Raw genomic sequence first — 23,464 nt, 5'->3', positions numbered from 1 at the left:
CTGGCCAAGATTTCTTCCACGGGTATTACAGATTGCTGCATCCGCAATCAATGTTTGCAGTTGCATGACAAGTTGGAGATTAAAGCTTGTCACCACTACATATATATTTAATTAACCTCAAATTAGGCCGTTTCTAGCCCTAATCCTTGCCCTTTTCCAGTCCTGGAAGAGCTGAGAAAATAGTGGATGGAATCCTGATTTAGCCACCATTGTTTTTCTGACAGATAAGGCTGATTCAGCAATGGCACCAATATATAGAATTATTTGCTCTCTCATATGCCCTAGGGCAGAGGGGGAAGGGAACTCAGAAGTTAACTAGTCTAGCACTTCTCTGTACAAGAATCTTATTTTCTAGCTTCATCAACAAATGATCATCCATTGATATTAAAAAGTTGTCAATATCCAATAGATATTGATTGGTTAGCATATTTCCCCCTTTAGACTGTAAACTACTTAGGGCAGAGATTATATTTTACCACTTTTTGTATTTCCAGTACTGAGCTCAGTGACTGGCACATAGTAGGAGCTTAATACTATTTATTGATTGCTCATCTACTTGAATGCTTTTAGTAATGGTGCTCATGGTAGTTCCTGAGATAATTCATTACACTTTTGTATTTTCTTATTTTTAGGAGGTTTTCCTTTATATGAAACAAAAAACTATTACTGTTATTCCATCCCTTGTTTAATAGGACATGTCTAATCTGTCTCACACATTACCTTTCCCCCAACCCCACCCCAAGTCTTCTGTTCTCTTCTGATTTCTGGTACTCTCACCAATTTGACTATTGTCCTCAGGGAACTCTCCAGGTGATACAGGACCTTCACTTCCCAGAAGGGAACCCAATATTCCAGATGTACTATAGTCAGGGCAGAGCACAGAATAATTGCCCCTTCCTAAGTGCTGAACTTAATGCTTCTGAGCATTATATAATAACTGATTGATTAATTTATCTGTCTTGAATCATCTTGAGTTTATAGGTCATCATTTCTCCTCCTACTAGGTCTTCCCCCCCCCCACATAAATAGGATTATGTATGATTGTGTCCCAAACAAACTACTGAATCCTGGGAAGTGATCACTTATATTTGACTTTACATTGTTTGACATTATAATAGTGTAAAAAATGGCCATTGGTTTGCCCCAGTGGAAATAAGGCAGTATGAATTCAAAAAATATAACCATTTCAAGCATACTGCCTCTATGTTGCGCATGTGTAGTTTATTACATTATCCCAAGAGTATGTAATGAGTTGCAAAAAAAGTGAGTCAGTATTTTTTTTTTGTTAAAAAATATATTCTTTATGAGTTTCATTGCTTTTTATGACCAGAACAAGGTCTTGATTTGACTTTGGGCTCACTGAGGACAGGGGCTTGTCTTTTGCCTCTTTCTGTATTTTTAGTGCTTAACAAAATGCCTGATGCTTAATGAATATTTATTTATCGATTAAGGATTGAAAGCTTAGAGATGAGTGAATTTTATTTTAAAGGAAAAAATGTTCCAGTCCCAAATAGAGACCAAGAGGAAACTTTTCAGGCCATTTAGTCCAATACCTCCTCTCATTTTACAGATGAGGAAATTAAGGCTCAAGTTGATTAAATGATTTGATCAGAGAAAAACAAGAGCAACATTAGACTTTGGCCCAGATAATTCAGTTCAGAATCTTTCAGCTTTACCAGCTTATCTCTGACAAGAGAACTCAGCCTGGTCTTGAAGTTAGTGATTACAATGGCTCATCATGCAACATATGAATTTGTTTTGCATGGCTATGCATATATGTGACAAGGATTTTTCTTAATTTTTTTTCTGAAGGGTGATGGGAGAGAAAGAAAATAGATTTTTACTAGTTGAAAAAAATGAAATTGTATTTTAAAAGGAAATATAAAAAAGGGGATAATAGATGGGAAGAGAACCTATAGGGAGAACTATATGAGCACAAGTAGGGAGTTAGGATCATTTTCAAGTCAACAAGTCAGCAAGCATTTTTTAAATTATAACTTGTAATTTTCAAAATATATACATAGATAATTTTTTACATTCATCCCTAAAACAGCCTAGGTTCTAATCCCCCCCTTCTCCTCCCTTCCCCAGTTGATAAGTGATCCAATATATGTTAAACATGTACAGGTTCTCAATGCATATTTCCACAGATATCATGCTGCACAAGAAAAATCAAATCCAAAAGAAAAGCAATGAGAAAGAAAACAAAATGCAAGAAAACAACAAAAAGGGTGAAAATGCTATGTTGTGGTCAATAATCAGTTCCCATTGTCCTTCCTCTGGTTGCAGATAGTTCTCTATCATAAGATCATTGGAAATGGTCTGAATTGTTAATGATATTTTCCCAAAAGATTAGATCTGACTTTATTTGTGTGGAAAGTATTTTGTAATTGTGTTCATATCATTCTTGACTTTGCCTTAGCATTTAGATTCCCAAATGTTATATTATCTACAGTATTTAAAATGGAATTTCTCTTTCTATCCCTTGATGCTGGACTTTGCTGGTAATATGTAAAAATGCTGATGATTTATGTGGATTCATTTTGTTTCCTGCAACTTTGCTAAAGTTGTAAATTATTTCTAGTAGTTTTTTAGTTGATTATCCAGGATTCTCTAAGTATACCATCATATCAACTGCAAAGAGTGATAATTTGATTTTTTTCCTAATCTATTCTAATTCCTTTAATCTCTTTTTCTCCTCTTTGTTGCCAAAGCTAACATTTTTAATACAATATCGAAAAGTAATGGTGATAGTGGGCAACCTTGTTTCACCCCTGATCTTATTGGGAATGGTTCTAGTTTATCCCCATTACATCTGATGAGCAAGCATTTATTATATATCGACTGTGCCAGACTCGGTGCTAAAAGAGACAAAAAACAGTCCCTGACCTCAAGCAGCTTCCAAGTTAATGGTGGTGGTTGGTTGTGGTGGTAGGGAAGAGAGAATAGGACATGAAAACAACTGTGTATAAATATATTTAAAATTTAAAAAACTATGGCTAGTCTATCCCCCTTTATTACAGATGAGAAATTGACACATACATTGAGATAAAGTCAGCCATTGGTCCCTTAGTGGCAAATTACAGAAAGAGGATTCAAACTTCAGTCTTTACTTCTGATGGAATTTTTCATGTGAGAAAGACCCCATCAAAGGGTGAATGGTCTGGGGGTGCTTGAATCTCAAGGGGATGTATGTGTCTGTTTCCTGGGGCATCCCTTTAGGTGAAGAAATTTCATTCATATCCCTGGAATGGAGAGCCAGGGTGGAAGGAAGAAAGAAAATACCTGACCTGTGCTAATCCTTGGCCCTATATTTAGACTTGACATATTCCACACACACACACAGGCCTGGCTGCTGTTTGCTTTCTGAACTGTACAGATCAAGCCCCTTTGCTTCAGTAAAAATCCATAACATCTATCACATACCTCAATAATTAGGCCCCATGCTGTGGACTCTCCTTAAAAATAGTCATTTAAGTGTTCTTTTATATTTTTCACCATCCACAAAGAAATTGAAATAGCCCCCACCAGTATGGTTGCTGAGTGCTTTAAAGAAATGCTGAAATTGAAAGAGTTTAATAGAATTGCTGGACCGTCAGCTTCTGCAGTGAATTCCCTTGAGATGAACCTGCAGCAGGAAACCATCCCATTCCCTCGAACTAGAAAACCTGAGTTCTACTCAGAGGGGGTTCCCTGGGCAGAGGGAGGTCTGGTCCAGAGTCAGGGGTGCTGACTTGTGGCTTGGTGGGCCAGTTTTGTGCTCAGAAGGAGCCATAACTTAAAACCCTAATAGGTTCCCTCTTCCTTGCCTTCAACTGACCTGGCAGGTGGTGAATGCTTCCCCTCCGAGACACTGAACTGGCCAACCACTGATCTAAACATTGATAAATGAATGGAAAGAGGAGAAAGCAATTTTCAGATGTTTTTTTTTCTCCCAGGTAGAAAGTCTATTTTGGGAGTTTAAAGTAAATGATCACAGCTCTACAGCTGGAAAGGAGACAAGAGGCCATTTAGTCCAACCCCCCTCATTTTAAAGACGAGAAAATGGAGCTTACACAAAGTAAAATGACTTCTCTGAGATCACTCACATATTAAAGGTTAGATCAGACTCCCTCGGACTCCCCAAACCAGTACTTTTTCTACTCTATCATTGACATTTTGTAGAACTTTTGTAAGGTTTGCAAAACTCTTTGTAAACATTCACTCATTGAATCTGCACAGTTACCTTATGAAGGAGTTGGCCACAGATACTATTCACCCTATTTTTCAGACTGAAAAACTGAAACTGATCCTCAGAGAGATTGTCACTTTGCCATGGTCACACAGCAAGCATCAGAGATGGAATTAGAAGTCCAAGTCTGCCCTGATTGCAAATCCAGCATGATTTCCACTAAGGCATATATATTGAACACATCTTTAATTGAATTTTAGACATTCTTCAAATATGAAAAGTCTATAATTGCATAGATATCATGTCATAGGTCTAAACTTATTTATCTCACTTAAAAAGTAATTTTTGGAACATTCAGGTATTTCATAAAAGAAGCCTCTGGGAATAAAGTCATGCTATTCCTGAAATAGGTTTATGTAATCATATACTTTATTTATAGATGATACAAGTGTTATTTAATTTACTTCCAGGTTAGCAAATATTAATAATAGCATATGTATAGCACTTTATAAATAGTATCTCATTTGGTTCTCACAAAAACCCTGGGAAGTTTATTATTTATTATCATTCCCCATTTAATTTAATAATTATTATGATCATTTCCTTATTTATTTATTTAATAACCCCCAATTTTTATCCCCATTTACAAGTGAGGGAATTGAGGCAGACATAGGACATCTCACAGCTACTAATTATTTACTAATTATTACTAAATCCAGTGCTCTATGCACCCTGGTGCCTACAGTTTCCTTTACTTCTTGTAGCTTTATGATTCTAGACAAGCCATTTTAATCTCTTAGTTCTCTGTTGTGTTCTATATCAAATGATAGGACTGGGTGACCTCTGATCCTCCAACAAGGAGGGCACCCTTTGAGTTGGTGGGGATACAAACAGAAGATAGACTTTGCCTTCAAGTTGTTTCTTGTCTAGTGGGCATGAACTTGGGGCAAGGGTGGAGCAGTGTATAACATGAGCAAAGATAAATAAAATTTGTTAATAGAAAACACCATCTCCAATCACAAGAGTTTTATGGTCAATAGAAAAAGATGTAGACAGTGTACCTGCTTAAGTTTCGTGATCTTCAGATCTTTAATGACCCAATTTTATTCTAAGATGTGACTTTCTCTAGATCTCTGAGTGCTCAGAAAGTGTCTTTCATGGAACATTTATTGACTCAGAGAGGATGCAAAGTGCATTTCCCCAGGTTAATGAACCGTTTCCTCTGACATTTCATTACTAGTTTCAAAAATGATCAAAGATGGCATTGTGTTACCTGTCAGGATTCTCGTCTCAAGAACTCACAATGGAGGAAAATCACTGTTGTGTTGATGTTGCAAGCAGAGAGAGGAGGCGGTTGAGAGAAGAAATTATTGTTAGCTTAACAAATTAGCAAAATGAAGAGTCAAATAGAGCCTTGGTGGTTTGTGGGCAAAACTTCCCATTCTGAGTAGATAACAGTTAAATAGAAATCAAGAGAAATCTTTTCCTTCAAATGTAATTAATTTCTTGCAAGTACAGTGATTTTTACTGAAAAGGAGAACCTTCTCACTCTTCATGTGCATCTTGTGTGAAGCCGTTTTCCAAGGTTTCCCGGGATATAGACAAGGTCAATTTTTAAGAGTTAGAGATAGCCATTTCCCAAGAGGTAGCAGGCTGGATTGTTGAGCATCTCAAATACACACACACACACACACACACATACACACATATCTCTATACATAGACAATACACACTATACATATATGTATATATTAATGTGTCCGTGTATATATCTGCATATGTGTGAGTATACCTAGATATATACTTATATCTAGCTATAAACATTCATGTGTATACACACACACACACACACACACATATATATATATATATATATATACACATATTGTATATGTGTACTTTTATGTACTTATATTTTATTCTATGGCAAAAGTCACAGAAAACTGAACTCTGTTATAATAAAGTTTCTGTGCTTAGGATCATGCATAAGTAGATAAAGCTAAGGATAGCTATTTATATAGTCCATGTGCCCAGGTAAGAGGAGCTAATTACTTTTCTTGACACCTGACAGAAACTTCCACTTCAATTCCACGGATAATGTATGGGCAGCTTTGCCGAACCGTTTAAAATGCACTCAGCTTGGAAGCTGAATTTATTTTTCTCATTTTGAGTCCGTCACCTTTAGGGATTGCCTTCTGAGGCCTCCTTCCTGCATAATGAATAGCGATGAGTGGATATTTCATTACCGGGTATCTCCCCATTGCAGGCAGCTCTGGGAGAATGTCCCCTCTGTTCAGAGTGTGAGCCTCATTTATTTTCCTTTGCTTTCAACCGTGTGCAGAGCTTCAGCTGGCTACATTATTAAATTACCATTATTACACTGAGATGTCTTGGTAGGATAAGGTGCCAGGTGAGCTAAGTTATTGTTGAGTCTGGACCACAATTTCCTTCTCAGGTTGCCATGGATGGAATTCCATTAGTTTCCTGGGCTGGCAGTCATTGACAAGGAGGCGCTGAATTCAATCCAAGGAAAAGTGGGCCAAGAGCAAGTCTATAATAATGGGATGTGGGCTTTCTTTTTAAATCCCCTGGATTTTGAGTAATTTTAACATAAAATAGGCTCAATGGCTATAAGATCCACTGAATCATCTCTATTGGATTTTTGCCACTTTCTCACACTTGGGTGTATTAAAAAAATTATAAGATCCCTTATAAGTGGCTCAACTGTATGTAATATTTAACAATACACTTTTCAACCAATTCAGCTATTGTGAGTAATGGAACTGAGATTTAAATTTGGGAGTCATGATTCTAGGTCCCGTATTTTCTATTGCCCCATAATCCAGTTATCTCAGTCAGTCAATAAACAATTATTAAGCTCCTGCTATGTTCAAGGTACTGTGCTAAGCACTGGAGATATAAAAAGAGGCAAAAAGCAGTTCCTGCTCCCAAGGAGCACACAGTTTAGTGGAGAGAAAAGAAACAAATAAATATGTATAAACAAGATATATTCAGAGTAAAAAGGGCATAATTAACAAAGAGGAAATTCTAGAAATAAGAGGGGCTGGGAAATCTTCCTTTAAAAGATGGAAGTTTAAGTGGGACTTAAAGAAAGCCAGGGAGTCAATAGGAGAAATAAGGAGAGATAAGAAAGGAACCCTTGCATTCCAGGCAAGGGGGACAGCCAGAGAAAATACCCAGAGCTTAAAGCTGGAAACCACTAATTGTAGAATTCCAGAGGTGAATTAGACCAATCGTATCTGTGGATGGGAACCTCTAGACTTTGCTGGAAACCCTGCAGAAACAGATCCCATTTCCCAGAGAGTTGATTCTGCTTTTGGACAGCTGTCATTGTTATCATGAAAGTTCTTCTTAAATCAAGCTTAAAATTTCCTCCTTGAAACTTCAGCTCATGGCACCTTGTTTTGTCCTGGTTTAAGCAGTAGGAGTGGCTGACCTTAATTCCTCTTCCAAATGGTAGAGTTGAAGGCAGATCTCATGTCTCTCCAGCATTTTCTTTGACAGGCTAAGCATTTGGGGTCCTTGAAATGATCATCAGGCTTCAACTCAATACTCTTCCTGCCTCATTTGGACTCTTCTAGATGCTCTAGTTTCTCAGTGACTTTGTGTAACTGTCACTTCCAAAATTGGACACAATATTCTAGCCTTTGACTACCACTTCCTTGAATGACCTCATACAAAGCCTTCTTATATGGGCTTCTTAGATAACTTTCAATTTCAGATAATATTACACTCCTTAATATCAGCTCCTTAAATACTTCCTTCTATAAGGTGATGTTAATCCAAGAAATATCAATAAAAAAGAAAAGCAGAAAGGTATTATTATTCTCCCTCCTTAAAATTCTATTTTTCTACTATCTATTCTTGCTTACCTTTTCAAGATCATTAACCCAGGTTCTTTATTATTACCCCTGTTGATAATAGAAAAGCAGACACTATATTTGGGTACCTTATTGGTATAGAGGAGTCTCTTTCATAGTCTAATCTTTTCTATGGAACACATTTGACTTTAGTAGGTATAAAGGTCAGGACATCCTGAATTTCAAAATCATCTGAATGTCATTGAGTTTACTGTGGGAAAAGAGAGTTGCTAATGGATCTATGGGGCCAAAAATGATGAATGCATTTCCATAAAAAGAGGAGAGATTTAAAGCTAGGAAGGACTTTATGGGTAATATAATTCTAGCCCACATTTAAAATTGAGGTCCAGAGAAGTTAATGAATGACCTAGTCAAGGTCACACGTAATAAATTGCAGAACTAGGATCTGAATCTAGCTTTTCTTACTGCAAAATTGAGTAGTCTTTACACTAAAGCTTCTTAAACTGTGGGTCATGACCCCATATGTGGTCTCATAACTGAATGTGGGTGACACAAAATTATGATTTATTATCAATAAATGCTTGATTTAGATACCTATCTACTTGGGGCTGTATAAAAATTTTTTGGTTGAAAAAGGATCACGTGGAAAAAAGTAAAAGAAACCCTGCTTTATGCTACAGTTGAAGTTCAGTGTCAACATTAGGAAAATGAAAAAAAATTCACTAACGCCTCAAATTCAAGAGCTGCCTTGAAATAAACTCTGGAAGAAGCACATTTTCCATCACAACTTTTAGAAGTGATCTTTTTACTCTTTTCTAAGAACAATGATAATAATGTAAGGCATAAGAAAACAGGGAAATGTTGGGTTGTAGCAAAAAAAAAAAAAAACAAAACTTGTCTATAATGATCAAAAAATGAGGAGTTGGGATTTGATAGAACAATGAGACTGGAGATAAAAAGATCTGAGTGCCATTCCGTCTCAGATATTAGCAGTGTGTTCTGCTGATACCCCAACACATATGGGGAATCACAAGGTTTACAAGGTGTCATATAGAAGAGTAGAATAAGGTCCAATGGAAAAAACATTATATTTGGAACCAGAGGACCCAGTTATACATCTTTGTTTCTGCCATCCAACATCAATGAGGCCTGGAAATTTGGGTCTTTGGTTCCTCATCTCTAGCAATTTATGGGTTAAGCTTGATAGAACAATCAGCAAGCATATATTAAATATCTACTATGTGCCAGGCACTTTTGCTAATCACACAGGATGCGAGTATAATGAATGTAACAATCCCTGCTTTCAAGAAGCTTACAGTCTAACGCAGAAAATAGTCGTGTGTATATATAACAGGTATTAAATATACATATGGCATATATGTATACATACACATATATACATATACACACCATATATAGCTTAAGTATAAAGTGAATAGATACAATTCTGTGTATAGTAGTCAAATATAAGGAAGATTGTGTATTATTACTTGGGGAGACCTTTTGGCAAAAGGTGATTCTTGACCTACATCTGAAGGAATAACAGATTCCCTAGAATAATAGGAGCTTATGGTCAACCAGGAGAATGTCACAGTTTCTAACTAGGCAAGTAGACACTTGTGGGTAATGGTGAAATCTAGAATGTAACCATCTTATGACCTGAAGACATAGAATTATATCAGAGATTTACAGCTGAACTCTCTTCTAGTTCAACTCTCTCCTTTTACAAAGAGGGAAACTGAGGCTCATGGTCACCCAGGTGATTAGTACCAAAGATAAGTTTTGAATCTCTTTTCTGATTCCAATTCCAGTTTTCAAAAGGACTGCAGGTCCTTTCTAACACTAATATTTTGTGAGTTTGGATGTGCCTTTGGGATTCAGTCACAATTTATATACATCATTTGGGACTCATCTGTAATATTAGGTATTTCTAATTAGGTAATCCTTGTCTGTTTGAAACCTGCAGACATCTAGAGCATGACTACTCACCCCATAGTAGGTATTCGGTAAATATTTATTCAGTTGAATTGCCTCAAAGCCAGCGATATGGGACATTATTTTCTCAACTGGAATGTTTCTGCCATCTCTAAGAGAAGCTTATCCTACAAGGAAGATTTGACCCCAGGCGATCATGGTTAATTAGTTTTAGTTACATGCCTTTTAATTCATTTAGCACCTAACCAATACACTTAAAGTCAGATGCATTTTTCTTTCATATTTATTTACAGTCTATACTTTTGGTTAAGATTTAGGAATCTTGACAAAATCCTTAATTTACATTTTCATGGGTTTTAATATAATGATGCATAATAAGATATTATTTAATAAAAATTAACATGCCCTAGTAAGAGGAGAATATCTTTCTGGGATCATCCATTGAGAATATAAAGTAATTGATTTTTCTCTTTACCTTCTTTGTATACTCACCTAGAAACACTCATTCTCCCTCATGAACATGCAGGGAAGAGATGAGGTTCTTTTTTGATGTTGTTGGCATCCTGTCTTATCCTAGATCACTTTTTTAAAAAAAACTCCTCTCCCTGCCTTGTATTACAAACTTCATCAGAGTGGCTCATGCTGTTTTAGCTGTCTTGACTGTAAGGGAGAAAATGACTAATTGAAGTCACTTATTGAAATAATGGATTGGGTTGTGACACATGGAGGGAGCGCTCCAACGATGGACTCCAGCTGATGTTATGTAAAAATATTCAGCCATGAAATATGCACTCACGGATTGCTTTCTGCAGATGTCTGCGGAATGCAGATAATCAGTGTGCTGACGAGGTCTGGAAATTAAAGATCTACTTGACCGGCTAGAATTACGGCCTGTAAGGACAGTGTCACAGGGTAGTAATGAAAGAGCTTTTAATCTCTGGCAGTGTGAATTACAATCTGCTGCGGGTCACCACTGAAATTAGGTGGGTCTCTCTCTTCTCCCCATTTGCGTGGAGAATGATCAGCCCAGGTGAAAATGGACGGTTTCGGAGGCATGATGAATGTTTAGCGATGGGGGAAATCCCTTCAAAACAGCAAGGTACATTGATACCTTCTTTTGCCCTGACATGAAGATGTCTTTGGTTCACTTTAGAGTATATTGTTTCTGACTTTTGTTTAGAGAGTATTTCTTAGAGATGGATTTTAGACCTTCTAATAGCGCACATTTTATTGCAATATTATTGCTATGACATCTTTATAATTAAGGTCGTGACTCCACCTCCTTTCTTATTTCTTATCATGTCCCTACAGAATATAGCCGCTCTGCCTATATTGAATCTCCCTGTCTTTCCAGTCTCAGGTAACTATTTAGAAACTTGTTTAAATAAATGGAAAAAAAAATCCTTTCTTGATGTGGAAGTTCCTTAGGCTCTGAATTTCTAATGACCATATTGCTTGAGAATACTAGAGAGCTCCTAGGCTCACCAACTGGATGCTTTATTAACAACAAATAGAAACTAAATACTACTAATGATGCTTATCGGAGACTGTGTTTTAAAAGGCAGGGCCCCAAGTAAAAGGAGTTTGTTGGGAGCATATGGAAGAGAAATGGAATCTTCTAATATTATGTTCAGTATTCTGAAGCCCGGGAGCAACATTTAAAATTGTTTCCATCTCAGTTGCGGGAGAAAATGATAGGTATTGTTCAGAAATACCTTGTACATTTCCTGTTCCTAGAAAAAAAAAAGAAGAAGAAAAGAAAATTGCATGGGGGAGGGTAAAGATGTTCTTGGAAAAGTATTTTTAAATAGCAACTTGTAAATTCCATTCTCTGTTGTGGGAAAACCAACCGGCTATACCTGAATGTGTAATAAAACAACTATTTGACACTTTGAGATGCATGAACTATGTAGTGTAATCAGAGCTTATTTTTCAGCAGTGGAGATTGGAATTTACAAGTCATTGCTAAAAAGAACCTTTCATTTTATTTTTATTTTCTAAGGGAGAGTGAAATTTACAAGTCACTGCTTAACAATACCTAGGGTGCCATTTCCTATATAATGAATAGGGAAATTTACAAGTTCTCAGTTGAGTCTCTACATTTCTGAATTTTGGGTGTATTGGAGTTGTGTGTGTGTGTGTGTGTGTGTGTGTGTGTGTGTATGTGTGTGTGTATGTATGTCTCATAAGGAGAAGTAAAGTTTCTAAGGTTAGTCAAAATTATTTATTATGAATATAATCTTGTTGCCTACAGGGATGTATTGTGGAAGTGCCTACAGGAGAACTAAAGGGTCATGAACACATAGAATGAGGAAACTACTTTGAGAATGTTTTGATTTATGTTCACTATTGAAAAACAAATGGGAGTAGGTCCAGTTCCCTGGGTCCTGAACAACCTCATCTCATTTTCTTTGTCATTTTCATTTTTAATTTATTTCATTAATATATGAACTGCTTCCATGTTGATTTCTTTTTGAAATGTCACTTGTCTGAACAACTTCATCAAATTAAGAGGAACTTTATAACAATTAAAAATACTTTTTTTTAAGTTGCTTTGGAAGATCATGCTTTCTTCATCACTGGGACTATCTAAGAAGGCTCCGGATGACTAAGAATGAAAAATTTTCATGGCATCACAGAGTTTCAGTGTTGAATCTCCAGAGCCATTGAATTCAATCTGAAAAGAAAGTAATTTCGGCCCAGATCCCTGACAAGTGATCATTTGGAAGATCTTCAATAAGGGAGAAATCTTTAGCTCCTTCAAGAGCCCATTTAACTGATATGAATGTACCTCTACTTTTCCCTTTTTAACTTTGGGCAAATCGTATCACCCATCTTGATGGCCCTTATTTACCACATGTCTGTAACTTAGTTTCCACATTTCTTTAACTAGTCCAGTAACATCACTATAAATCCTTCCAATTCTAAATCCATGTTGTTAACGATATTTTACAAAGAACTTTTGGATTGGCTGGAAAGTTGGGTTAGATTACCTCAAAAGTTCCATCCTGATTTGAGTCTAATTTTATAGAGAGCCTTCACTTCTTCTTTCTATCTTTTAAAATGAAACCCATCCAAGGACTCTGATAGAATCTTATATTCTCTCTGAACTTCTCAGTCAGCAACATTAGTTAAAGCATTTTCTCTTTTCCCTAAATTTCAATAGTAATTTCTATCAATTCAAGGATTACTTATTAAACTCCTTTTAGGTGTAAATATAAGGAAACAAGAGTTTACAAAAAAGAGGAAGCTCCTTTTTCTAGTACTTATTTGGTGAATAATCTCATGTGACCTAATTATATCATATTTATTTTTATCATGAATGACCCCTACCTGAACAAACATCCCTTTTATAAAAGCATCCTTCAAAGGGGTCATTCAGCCTAGTCTAGTTGGGCCTCCTATGGTAAAGTGGAAAGTCTCTAGAGAAACCCATCACTGACCTTCAAGCTAACAACAACTGTTCTACATCTGGACCACTCTAATGCTTAGCAAACGTTTTGTTCCTTTGAGGCTAATTTGGTCTTTTTGAACTTTCACCCAGTGTTCCTTCTTCATTTGTATGAAGCAAAGCAGTCAGTCCAGCTCTTCTTCCACAGAAGAGTCCTTCAGTCAGACATTAATATTCTTCCTAAGTTTTATTTTTCCAATCTAACCAACCCTAATTCCTTTAATAGAGACATAAAATGGGGTCTCTGAGCAACTCACCACCTTGGTCATCCTCTCCTGGATCTGTTCCTCTTCATCAATCTGCTTCTCTACATGTGGTATACAGGGCAGAGAGGGGACTCTGTTAGGGCACTGTCTCTCATTGCAGTTTATTAGGGTCATCTTTCATTTCTTCCCTCCCTTCATCCATTTTTTCCTCCTTTCCTCTTGATCTTCCTCCCTGCCTTTCTTTCTTCCTTCCTTCCTTCCTGCCTTCCTTCTTTCTTCTTCTTTTCTTCCCTCCTCCCTTCTTCTTCCCTCCCTCCCTTCCTTCTTTCCTTTCCTCCCTCCCTTTCTTTTGCTTTTCCGCTCTCTTTTCCTCTCTCTACTTCTTCTCTCCCTTCTCTTCCCTTTCTTTCCTTTCCTTTCACTACTCTTTCTCTCTCTGTCTCTGTCTCTCTCTGTCTTTCTCTCATCATTCCTTTTATTTAAGCACTGGCAGGAAGATGTTGAACAGCACAGGACTAGTCACAGATTCTGTGAGGCAGAATGAATGACATGAATGACAGAAGACATTTGATTGAACATTTACTAAATGCCAAGCCCTTTCCTAGGCACCAAGGAAACAAAATTGCCTCAGAGAGCTTAGAGTGTAATTGAGGAAAAGAGTAGGGGATGGTAGAGAGGTGTTATAGCTCTGAAGAATGAAGCCATGACATAATTAAGTGTTGGGTGAGTCCTTTTCAGGAATGCTAACATGTTGATTCAGTTTCTCTGCACAGAAAGAGATGGAAGATGGAATGGAAGAGGGATGGACACTACTCATAAGGCAACAGGATGGAGAGACATCTGGAGAATGGTTGCTAGAGAATGAGATTGCCATGTATACCTCTTACCAGTTGGGAATACAGGGTCTCAGGACAGGATCCAAAGTGCCAACTTGTAGGCCGATAATAGAGGGAAGCATCATAACATAGATATGGGCAGAGATCTTTCCTCAAGACTTTTCCATAGGAAGATATCAAGCTCTTCAGGGCTAATCTTGGGCTCTGGTTGTCTAACCATCTGTGAGGCTGCATGATTTAATACCCAAGAATACAAACATGTGACAAGAATAATATCCAGCATTCCCTTCATTAGGTGTAATGACAATGACAAAAGGAAACAGCTGGGTAAGCCTATAATTGATGGATTCAGAGCAGCCTTTTATTATTGTTGCTTCCTTTTCTGGATGTCCATTAAGCATTTCTTTAATATGTTTTAGCATTTTGCTATGAATCAAAGGTATGTTCACTAGTCCATAATTTGAAGACTCAATCTTCTTCCGTAAAAATGAAAACAAAAAAAAATGAGATATTTGTCTCTCCCTTTGTTCTCATGGGATATCGAGCAAAATACTTGATTCCATACTTAGTACATAGTCAGCACTTCATAAATTTATATTAAGTGAAGTACTCTGGTATTTTTACCAATAAGATTAAGGTAGGTGGGTGAGTAGAGAAGAAAGAAAATCAGCCCCTCTAATAGTGAAAGGAATACATTACCTGGAATATTTCAGCAGGAGTGAGTCTGTGACATTTGAAGAAAGTATCCTAAATTGGGTTAAGGGAAGTAAAAAAGGATATAAAAATAGATCACATTTATAGTACTTTAAGATGATTTTTAAAAGACATGTACTGAAGATGGAAGCAAGGGCAGGTAACAGAGGATCAATTACAAAAGCATGGCATGGTACTCTTAGAATCATGCCAGAATCCTAAAAAGCTCCAAATGAGCTGAGGCTGGCAAGGAAAATTGAGGACCATAAAAGAGGGGTTTTTAAAGTTCTTTGGGGAAAAAGACTAAGATCAAAGAAGCCATCAGACTGTTACTCAGGATGGATGGGACAATGATAACTGACAAGGGAGAAGACTCTGAGCTTCTCATTTCTAATCTTGCTTCTCTTTTCTCTCCCAGGTCAATGACCTTTGGACTACAAGGGATAGAATAAAAATGGCTAATTGGGAGTTGACACCTGAGATGAGTAAGAAAATAGTAAGATAGCCCCTACCTGCCCTTGATGAGTTTCAATCACAAGATCCGGTTGAACTATCTTCTTGGGTAGTACAGAAAATCAGTGTGGTTGAGGAGTATTTGAATGGGGTATTTGAAAAGTCAAGAACCAGAAAATGATGACTGAGTTTCCTGAGTTTTGAAAAAAGGGAAGTGAATGGAGTCATTCCATTCATAGGAATATGCCTATAGGCATCATTCAACATAGGCCATTGAGCTGGCCTTTGATTCTTAGCAAAACCGAATGAAATTACTAAAGAGATGGTCAGTCACCATCAGAAAAGGAAATAGTAATCACCATTAGCAAGCTAGTTTGCCTTCATTAAGAATAATTCATGCCTTCCCTCCCTCTCTTCTTCCCTTCCTCTCTCCTCCATCTTTTCCTTCCTTCCTTCCTCCTCCATCTTTTCCTTCCTTCCTTCCTCCCTCCATCCTTCTCTCCCTCTTTTTCCCTCTCCCTCTTTTCCTCCCTCTCCTTCTCTTCCTTCCTTCCTTCCTTCCTTTCTTCCTTCCTTTCTTTCTTCTTTTCTTCTTCCTTTCATGTCTCCCTCACTTCCTTCTTTTTCTTTTTCTCTTTCTTTCTCTCTTCTGCTTTTTCTCTCCCTCCTTCTCTCTGTCTCTGTGTCTCTGTCACTGTCTCTCTCTCTTTCTCCCTCCCTAAATTCCTCCCCTTCTCTTTCTTTCAAATCCAATTAGAAGAAAAAATGATGTAGAAAGAATTTTATTGGATTTTAAATAAACATTTGATAAATAACTAAACTGTTAAAAAAAATTTCATTAACTCTATTACCTTTGGAATAAAATACAAAGACTTTTATCTGGGTGTAAAGATTACCACCAATCTTTCCAAACTGGTTTCACATTACTCCATCTCTTTTCTTTCAGTCAAACAGGCCTCCTTTTTGTTCCTCTTCATTCCCTACCTGTATTTTCCCTAGAACATCTCCTGCCTTGAATGTTATTTCTCTGTGCTTCTGACTCAGTATTCCAGCAGCACTGCTCAGGTGCTGTCTTCAGCCTTCCCTGATTATCCCCATTATAAGAGTTCCCCTGGCCCTCTAAAATGACTTTGTGTTTATTCTGCATAGATTCTTTAATGCTTATCTGTGTCTGTGCTGTTTCTTCCTGTAGAATTCTAACTCCTTGAGGCTGGGACCACAAAGACCAGCGGACAAAGTGCTCACTAAATTCCCCTAGAACCGACAAAGTATTCCTGCAGAAAACATGGAAAGCCCTGGGTCTGACAGTCCTACAATGAGATATACTTGGAAATGATCAATGATGAGATCCAAGATTATTAATGATTCAACATGATCTTGGAAGGAGATCTTCAGTTGAATGAATCCAGGCATATACATGCAGCCATGTACAGTTTGATATTTTTATCCAGTGGCTTGGATAAAGGCATAGATTGCAGATGGGAGGGATGGTTAGCACTCTGAAAAAGAATCAGAATCAAAAAGATCTTGACAGGCTAAAATCTTGAACTGAATTTAAATATATGGAATTTCCTAGGGGAAAAAAATAAAGATTTACTCCAAAACTGATGGAAGAGTGACTAGATAGTAGTTTCTCTAAAAATTATATATAGAAATCTAACTATAATATATGTACATATATATACTATATATGTACACATATGTGTTTATATATAATGTATAGAGAGAGATATATACACATATCCTCATCCACATACATATATATACACATAGATATAGAGATAGAGATATGATGTTAGGCTTCAGTGACCCACAGGCTCAGTAGGAGTCAGTTGTGTTTTGTGCTTTTCAGAAATGCTGGTGACATGATGGGATGCATTCGGTGTTTACAGCTTCCAGAAATAACAGGGAAGTTGGTACTGCTATATTTTGCCTTGGAGTCTTGTGTTCAGGTCTCAATCCCGCACTGTAGGAAGGACATTGAGAAGCTGGGGATTGTTTAGAGGGGGCTGACCAGGATGGTGAAGAGCCTCGATTTTATGCCATATGAGTATCTGTCAAAGAAACTAAATAGCCTAAATTTGTGTTTAGAACATAGAGGGAGCAGTAGGGCAGCATTGCCTTCTGCATTGGTTTAAAGCAAAAAGGGTTCAATTATTTGCCTAGGGTCACCCTACTATTAAGTTTCTGGGGCTACATTTGAACTCATGTTTTTCCTGACTCTAAGATCAGCACTTCACTGAGTCATCTCCTACCGATAGGTGCTTAATGAAGACTTACTTGCCCATTGATTAATCTTCTGACCCTAGGTGGAGTCTTGATATAGGAAGGTCATTCTGACTTAAGATTTAAGTAACTAGTGGTTAATTTTTGCCTAATTCATGTCCTTACTATGCCCCTGAGGGGATGTATCAAATAAATCACCTCTGATGGTTACTCCTGCTTTGACCTTGGGGAAAAAAATCACTTAACCTCTGGGCCTGTTTTCTCATCTGGAAAATGAGAGATTGGATTAGTTGTCCTGTGTGAGGTCCATCTCTAACCAAAGACTCTGTGTCTCCTAACCTATTTAGACTTTATTTCTCTAGTTTCCTCAGTACATTTTATCTGTATTTTCTCATCCTCCTCACCATAGCTTTATGAGAGAAGAACGTGTTCTATACTGAGCTGCCTCTGATGTTGGGTTCTCTCTTCTTCCCCCCACTAAAAACAGAAAAGGAGGTAATTTTTTTCAAATATGTTAGTTGGGGGATTGAATTTTTTCCCCTAGTGACATTAACATAATTGTTGTCAGCATTTTATGGTGGCATTTAAAGTGCTGACATGGAGAAAATCCTTCCCAGATCAAATCGAGATTTTTCTTTGAAAACTTTCAGCCTCTTGCTTTTCTCTTACTTGTTCCCCATTACAGCTGAGTAATTGAAGGTCCTTGGTTTTTTCCATTCTTTTTTTCTTTCTTCAAACTGTGCTTTTCAGAAGAGCTGAGAAGAAGGGCTCCCTGCATAGAGTCCAGCCAAGCCAACATAAGATGTTTCTTTGACAATATCCGAAGAGACGCTGATAGGAGCCAGGCTACCTGGAGATGAGGCCATCGGGATGTACAGTCTTTGAAAGATTTGCTTTGATGCTCAGGAGGCTTAAAGGAGCAGACAGAGTCTGGGACGTGCTGTGCTTTGTGGAGCCAGAAGCCAGGGAAACATAGCAGCAACTTTCTTCTCGTCTCATGAGTGACGTCTATCTACATGGAGATGCCGGATGGACCCCTGACTCTGAGGCTTTATTCAGACTCTCAGTTCCCCAGATCAGCTATTCTTTAGGCTTGACAATGGTAGCGAACTCATTTGATTTAGTCCCTTTTGATGGAACAGTAGGCAAATGACCAGGCTTCAGGCAATAGGTCAGGTGTCCAACCTCTCATATCTATCACATATTGTTTCTCGATGGGCAGATTCTGAATCTGGTCAGTGGATGGAGCCTGACTGCTGTTTAATCTGTAGCTGAAGAGCAGTAGGGGTGGGTTTGCTACAAAAGATGCAAGAATGAGGAAGAGAAGAATGACATCATTAAGGTCTATGATATCTTAATACCTCAGAGTATTTAGCGCAAGGCCATTGATGGGAGAGGAGGCTTCAATTTTCTACCTTGTTCATTGCTGTCATTCAAAAGGAGAACAGGCTAAGGATCTGGAGAAGAGAGAGGTCTTACATTGCTTTAGGATCTCACAGATCTGGGGTTCTAAGAAACTTAAACCTTATCAGGTTTAATCCCATTATTTTACAAATGGGAGAACTGGGGGAAGTTAATAATAACAGGGAAATTCAATAACTTGCCTAAGGTTAATTTATTTAGACATCAGTTCCATTAGCAGGATTTGAATCCAGATTTCAGAGACTCTCAGTTCATGTTTTTTCTCTTCTAATTTTCAAGTGGTCTATGTATCTTTTTGGGAAAAGTCATCAGAAGATCATATATCCCGAGAAAATTTCAGAACTATTTAAGGCAATGTTTTTAATTTCTAGCCAAAAATGAAATAAAACTCCAACACTCAGAGATTGGATGACAGCTAATATGTCTGAAGCAGGATTTGAATCCAGTTTTCCCTGACTCTACATCATGTGCTTTTTTCTCTTTGTCGTATTGCCTAATGTATAATTTAGTCAACTAATAATTTTCTTTGTCCCTTTCTTTTCTCTCCTGAGAAATGGTCTTTCTCTAATTTGAGAAAAGGAATCAGAAGATCATAGGTCAAGAGATAGCCTCAGTTCATCTAGTTCAACCTCTTCATTGTCCAGAGAAGGCTAAATTATTTATGTAAGGTCACATCGGTAATAAACATCACAGACAGGATTTGAACACAGATAAAATATAATATATAAAAAAGTGTTGATTAAATTCTGATTTTGTGCCATACACTGTACTAAGTGCTAGGGATACAAAAAGAAGGACTCTCCATGTCATTAAGTAATTTACATTTTCTTGGGAGAAGACAGTACACAAAAAAGCTGAGATATGGGGGAGGTGAGTTGCCAAAAAGGATTATAGTAGAGAAATCCTGGAGAGGAGCTAAGAGAGGAAGGAAGGAGTGAAAGCTAAGAGAAGAAGGAAGGAAGGAATAAATATTGCTGTCTTGGGAGTTCTTCTTTAAAAAGGAAGTTCCAGAAGGAAATATCCAACCAGTTGAAGAGGCTGCCAAGGTAGAGAGGACCTTCCAATACAGGAAGCCTTCAGGAAGAAAATAAAAGGATCTGTTAGAGCTAGCTCCAGAGAGCTGATTGTTAAATTTTAAGGATGGATATTTATACTTCAGAAATTGGCAAGTGCTATAAATTAGGACTGTATTTATTGTTTTCTTAACTGTTTGATTTAGAAAAAGTGAAGAAGAAGGTGTTAATGTTAAACTTGAAGTTATGTCTTGAGCACATTTTTTTCCCACAGAGCTGTTTGCTAAACATTTATCGGCACATCACTCAGCTAAACACTCAGACCTATTAAAGGAGAACTAGCACTTCTGGAGTGAGGGCTACAGAACCCTTTTCAGGGCTGCTTTCCATCTTTGGGGTTCCCCTGTCACCCAGCTCTTAGTTGTGGTTCCAAGAAGCTGTACCATTCACCATGGCCTCAGCCTGGTAACCATCTCAGGTTGAGAGTATGGCATCCTCAAATCTGTTGTTAAGTTAGGAGGTTGCCTACCCTCAACATTTCCACCAGTGGAATGGGCAAATGAGAATAATTTGTTCCAGTGACCTTGAAGGTTCTGTGAAATTCTTAAGAGTTTGATCAGTAATTAAATATACCAAGATCATCCATGGCATTACAGACCATCACTGGTTATCTTGATCTTTGAACCACCACTGGTCTTCTGTTACTCTAGAAGAGAGAGTGAAGTTGAAGACTCTCTGCAAATCTGCCTCACTTAAATCCAATCACACAGGAGTCAAGTCAGCAACCACATGTCATTCGTTGGTCCTCTTCAAAAAGGAATGATTAAACCATTACTCCTGGGCAAAGAAATCTTTCAGGATGAAAAAGAGTTTCTGTAGAGCTTGGCAATAGAATGCCTTATTTTTTTCCAAAGCCAACTATTTCTGCAGAGGTCACACATAAGCAAACAAATCGAGAGCAATCTGGAGTCTTGTATTTAGCCACCGACACCTGCCCTCCCTCTCTGCAGCCAGCCTCAACAATAGCCTTGAACAGCCCCTCCATGGAGGTCTCATTGGAGGGTGTTCTTGGTACAGCTGAATACACCAAGACGATGGCACTCAAGCTAGTCACCTGTACCATGTTTCCCAACATTTACTAACCAGATTCCTATTGGGAACAGCTTGTTAGAGATTTTCAGTAGGAAACATAATTTTCTCCCATTGTATTAGGGCAAAGGAAGAGAGGGGACAGTTAGTCATTAGGAAGAAGGACATAGAACATTTACAAGTCGCACATGTAGAATTTAAAAGGACCTTAGAGCCATCGTGTCCACCCCCTTCATTTTATAGAATAACCCAAGACCCAAAGCCAAGACTTTCAACCATCATTAGTTTTTCACATTTCTCTTTATGGCAACATGAAATACATCTCACAATTCTAATGGTGGCTTATTCAGAAATCACCCTGAAAGCAGGATTTTATAGGAATCAGCCATTACCAGACAGGCCCCATTATGCAAGTTTTTGTAGCACAGAATATGTCTGTGTACATCATGGAATGGACCAAGGGAGCTCTGTGCTCAGTAAGCTCATAGAGGATAAGGTGGTTTTTAAACAGTACAAAGTTATTAAACAGAACTGATTGTGGCAGAAATACACAGCACAGAGCATGGAGAAGTGGCCCTCAATACTCATCTTCCTTCAATATTCACCCTAAATGCTATACTCTAGGTAAAGTCTCTCCTGATCCCCACTTCCGCTTGTTTTCTCTGATCCCCTAAATCAATCTGTATTCATTTCTTTTAAGATCTCATTTTTTTCCCTTGATAGAATGTGAACTTCATGAGTTCACAAAGTTGTTGTTGTTGTTTTAACCTCTGGATCTCCAGAATTCCTAGCATGTTGCCTGGAACATGATAGGTAATGATAGTAATAACTGGCATATGTACTGGGTATATATGTATGCACACACATACATTACATAGGTGGAAAGGACTTTGAGGCCATTAAGTCCAACACTTTTACATAGAAAAGGAACTCAAGATCTGGAGATGTTAAGGTTTAAATATATGATAGTTTTATATATTATATTAATATATAGAATATTTTATTTTATAATAGTTATATACATATTACAAAATATGAAATCATAGATATAAAACAATATTGTATATATACATATATTGTTATATATGAAATATATATATAATATAGCTAGGTATAATAACATGCACATATATATATATATATATATATATATATATATACACATGTTTTAAGGTTTGCACACCTTAAAAAGCTTTGTTGATATCATCTCATTTTATTTTTACAATAACTCTGAAAGGGAGGTGCAATTATTATCTCCATTTTACAAATGGAAAACTGTGCCAGACAGGAGTTGCCCAAAGTAGCACAACTGATAGCATCCAAAGCTGTATTCAGCTTTCTAACTGCCTTTGAGTTATTAATAAATACTTTTTTTTCTTTTTTATTTAATAGCCTTTTATTTACAGGTTATATGCATGGGTAACTTTACAGCATTAACAATTGCCAAACCTCTTGTTCCAATTTTTCACCTCTTACCCCCCACCCCCTCCCCCAGATGGCAGGATGACCAGTAGATGTTAAATATATTAAAATATAAATTAGATACACAATAAGTATACATGACCAAAACATTATTTTGCTGTACAAAAAGAATCAGACTCTGAAATGTTGTACAATTAGCTTGTGAAGGAAATCAAAAATGCAGGTGGGCAAAAATATAGGGATTGGGAATTCAATGTAATGGTAATAAATACTTTTTGAAGGAATGTATGTATGAGTTCAAATCTTTATTCTGACATTTACCATCTGAGTGGTCATAGACACTCTTAGTCTATTTCCTCATTGTAAAATGGTGTTCTTAATAACTGGAATTGCTATCTCACGAGGTTGTTGTGAGGCTCAATCAAATGAGATAGCTAGTATTTTTATGGAGCTATAAGGTTTAAAAAGAATATTTCCTTATTTCCATTACATAGAAGGGAAAAGTAAGACCCAGAGAAATTTTTACTTGTTTTAGGGTCACATAAATAGTAAAGTTTTCCTGACTCTAAGTCTGGCACTATATCTACTATGCCTCTTAACTGCCTTCATTAACATGCAAAAAGTATCTCTAAGGACTTTCTAAATTTTAAGTTGCTTTGTAATATATTGCATTTAGTTATAATACCTGAAGAGTTCAAAAGATAT

The 23,464-nt window shown here is 37.2% G+C and overlaps 2 long non-coding RNA genes across 2 annotated transcripts in view; both read left to right on the top strand.

Moving 5' to 3' along the window:
* Nucleotides 1–17,247, top strand: part of LOC116419686 — a 98,735-nt gene extending 81,488 nt beyond the window's left edge. Inside the window, exons 3-5 of the long non-coding RNA XR_004230002.1 lie at nucleotides 11,260–11,308; nucleotides 15,553–15,619; nucleotides 16,780–17,247. This is a non-coding gene — a long non-coding RNA (uncharacterized LOC116419686). The remainder of the gene's footprint in view (nucleotides 1–11,259; nucleotides 11,309–15,552; nucleotides 15,620–16,779) is intronic.
* Nucleotides 1–23,464, top strand: part of LOC116419593 — a 362,614-nt gene that overhangs the window by 318,199 nt on the left and 20,951 nt on the right. The gene's annotated exons all lie outside the window — the stretch shown is intronic.

This window comes from Sarcophilus harrisii, chromosome 1 (assembly GCF_902635505.1).
Source record: "Sarcophilus harrisii chromosome 1, mSarHar1.11, whole genome shotgun sequence".
Classification (NCBI taxonomy): Eukaryota; Metazoa; Chordata; class Mammalia; order Dasyuromorphia; family Dasyuridae; genus Sarcophilus; species Sarcophilus harrisii.
The sequence above is the reverse complement of the archived record's forward strand: the minus strand, read 5'-3'. Positions and strand labels throughout refer to the sequence as shown.